The following is a 3,924-nucleotide window of genomic DNA, read 5'->3' as shown; positions in this document are numbered from 1 at the left end:
CTGCCCATTAAACAGACGAAGCAGATACCCATTGTGGAGATTTGCATTTGGCTGGGACAGAGACCAAGGGGACAGCTGGTGCCCTGAAATATGGGCAGGAGGGCTTACATCCCTTATCACAGAGGAAAATCCTCTGTGGTGGTGATGAGAGGAAAATGTGTCTCTCCCACCAATTCCTCAGAGGTGATTAAGGCCAGTGGCGTTTTATTCCACAGTGAACTAGTGGAGTTTAACACCTCCCTAGGAATCTGTGTGTGACTCCAGACAGGAGGCTTCCCCCACATAAGGCGCAAGTTTCCGATGCTCCACAACTACTCAAATCCTTAAAGTTAATAATAACAACAATAGGAGTTGATATGCTTATTCAGAGAAACTGCTGAGGTCTTTGTTCTCTCCCTCAGCTGACCACCTGGGCAAAGAGATTTGAATAAAAACTGAGTGGAACAGATACTCGGGGCCACTAGCTAGAACCCACAAATGGGTGGTGGTCCCCTGAGCTCCCACCTTTGAAAATTCTATTCTGTGTCTCATGTCTGTCTCTTTGTCATCGTGTCTGTCTCTTTGTCATCGTTCCTAACTTTATATTTCTTCAGCCAGTCACACCAGTTCCACAGGTCTTAGTGGACCCTGCCCCTAGGGCAGGACCCCAACAGCCTCTCACTGTGCTGAATTACAGGTGTGAGCCACTGTGCCCAGCCACCCACAAGTCCTGATAAAACCAACAACTAAATTACCCTGAGCAGCAGACTGCTCAGAATTTTATAAGCTGTAATATTTGCCAAAACTGCCCCGAGATAAAATAGCCCAATGGTAAAGTTCAGCTTCTGCATCCTTTTCACACTGAGTCAACATCCCCTGGCTCTCTCAAGCACGTCAGCACTAGTAGAGAGGACCATCTTTATCTTTTGGTTGCAGTTTCAAATACACACTAGTTTTTGCAAACCCTACCTATCCTTTTGAGTTGACTAAACACATTATCTGGGCTGAATGTCCACACTTAATCTTCATGAATGTTCATAGGAGTTAATTACTATCACAGGAGAACAGCTGCACAAGTGTCATCATGAAATGGGATTTGTGGGTTGTGAAGAGAGCACAAGGTGAACCAGCCTCAGTCTGAAATTCAACTAAACAGACCGGGTTTCCTTTCTTCTTATCGCTTTATTGATTTGTCTGTGCTGCCATGTTTATCACCTTGTCAACTAGTCTTTTAATATATAATGTTGTTATTATTTAGGAAATAAAAATCTCCTTTGGCTTTCATAAAATGAGATATTTCTCTTTGTGGGTAACTGTTAGGGGTTTTAGTAACCCGTATATTTTTGGTTCCCTGGGTAAAGGTTTATTGATTTTTTCTAGCACTTGTTAATGTTTGATGTTTGGCAGTGGAGTCTCAGCTAGTCTACACAGGGGAGCTGTTTACATGATCAGCATAGTTATTATTGGGTTGGACACGTGTGAGGTTACTGGTACAGATGCTCTTACAATGTTACTAAACAAAGCCATTCTTTCCTTTCGCTGCCACAGCACCTCAGTGATCCCACTCTGGACCCAGATTATACACAATAAACAGGTATTGGTTACAAAGTCCTGAATTACACCTGTCCTAAAACAGGTTCAGAGGGATAGGTGGGCTCCTGTGTTACTGGTGTAATTGCTGTAATATACAAGCAGAGAGGGCGAGATTTTTCTCCTAACATTAGCCTTTCTCTCTCCCCATGTCTCCAGATACTTCATTCTCCTCTTATTCTAGACCCAGCAACTCTGACTACACTCTTAACAGAAATGCATTCCCTTTCCTATTAATGATGGTATGTAGGTATTTCATGGTTATCTGAATGAAAGGTTTTACAGTAAACTTTCACTGGCAGGCTGCTAGTCCTGTGAGCTGATGCAGGACATTAAAAACAGTGATCAGGAGTCATTCACAAAGAATGGGAGGGCCTGAAGGTAGCCAGATGGCATCTGTCTAAGGTGACGGCAATGTTGGCCTTTTTGGCCCACAGCACAGCTTCCTAAAATGTATCCTTTGGACCCTTAGAACAGAGTCCACTTAAGGTCCACACCAGCCACTTCTAGAGCCAGAGACTTTTAGTTCTTGCCCTAAGGTCAGTGGTCAAATTGGACAGGCAGTCAGGGATCTCCTTCTTTCTTTCTTCCTTTCTTTTTTTTGAGACAGAGTCTCACTCTGTTGCCCTAAGTGGAATACCACAGCATCACAGCTCACAGCAACCTCAAACTGGGGCTACAGCTATCCTTTCACCTTAGCCTCTGAATTGGCTGGGACTACAGGAACTTGCCACAACACCTACCTAGTTTTTTTTAGTAGTGACTGGGTCTCACTATTGCTCAGGCTGGTCTCAAACTCCTGAGTTGAGATGATCCACCTACCTCATCCTCCTAGAGTGCTAGGATTACAGGCGTGGGCCACCTTGCCCAGCCTAGGGATCTCTTCCTAAGGGGCCTAATAGGAGCAAAGAAGTGGATGAGTAATGAAGGGAAGGGGGGAGCATTTGGCTCCACAGGCCTCAATACATCTATCTGTCAGGGAATCCAGCATTTGTTTGCAGCAGAGGTCCAGTCTGGAATCAGCTGTAGGAGTAGTCACCTACATGTGACATACATAATACACTGAATTTAACAAAAGAACTTTCAGTAAACAAAGAAAGCCAGTTCTGGCTTCTTTATTTTGTAATTAACCAAATGACTTTAGGTATAAGACATTAAATGATAATTAACCCATCTAGACTAAGCTTGTCACTTACTATCTCAATTATTTTAAAACGCTAAAAGAGGATCCCTTGAACTAGCACAAATAATAACGTAGTCTGATCGTTGGCTCCTATATAGCTTTGATTCTTACACACACATATACTCGGTATATCTACAAACTGAGCTTTTTGTTTTAGATTAATCCTTGAAAAATACCTCATAGCTCAGCCTTCGTTTGCTTTTTCCTTTCCAATTTTTGTGGCTGATGAGGAAATTCAAATTCCTTGTTATACCTTTTTAATCATACAACTGGAAGAGCTTTGCTCTGCCCACCTACAAGCCCAAATCCCTAAGGCGCCAATTAGCATTAAAGATAGTTTTCAACAAGAGCTCAGTCCTAGGCAGAGGTTATGCAAAGCAGGCTGCTTTAAAACTGTTGGAGACATCAGCTATGCAGACAGCTGTGTGAAGGCCAGGGTCTCTGGTCTTTCTGTAATGGTAAAAGATGGCCCATAAAAAGCGAAGAAGCAATGATGCCCAACTATATTATAGTCATTACCAAATGTGCTCATTCATTCATTCAATAAATTTTTACTGCATGCCTGCCCTTTGAAATGTGCTGTGTCAGACACAGCACTGTCAGGATCTAGATAGAGTGGAATTAATTCAAAGAACACCAAAGACCACTATAAACCATCTCTTCAAGAACCAGTTGAAATAATCAGAGATGGTTAGCCTGATTAAGAAGAGACGGGGTATCCAGTGACAGCAGAGTATACATACAGTGTGGTATGCAGCACCCCAAGTAGTTACACTTCTGCCCCTCCTAAAAGAGCTCATTCTATTTTTATTTTTATCAGCCTGCATCATGCTTTGACCTAGGCTAAAATAAGAATATCCTAGAGGGTGGCACCTGTGGCTCAAAGGAGTAAGGCGCCAGTCCCATATGCCAGAGGTGGTAGGTTAAAGCCCCAGCCAAAAAAAAAGAAGATTCTAGAAAGCATGATAGCCTTTGTGCCTAAATATTTAACTTTTTCTTACAAAGGACAGATTGTACAGAACCACATAGAATTAGTATCAAAATCAGAAGGAAATCACAGAAATAGGCTCGGCTCCTGTAGCTCAACCGGCTAAGGCGCCAGCCATGTACACCTAAGGTGGCGGGTTCGAATCCCCAGCCCGGACCCGCCAAACAATGACAGCTGCAACCAA

The sequence above is a fragment of the Otolemur garnettii genome, unplaced genomic scaffold (assembly GCF_000181295.1).
Source record: "Otolemur garnettii isolate 467f Iridium unplaced genomic scaffold, OtoGar3 scaffold00054, whole genome shotgun sequence".
Classification (NCBI taxonomy): Eukaryota; Metazoa; Chordata; class Mammalia; order Primates; family Galagidae; genus Otolemur; species Otolemur garnettii.
The sequence above is the reverse complement of the archived record's forward strand: the minus strand, read 5'-3'. Positions refer to the sequence as shown.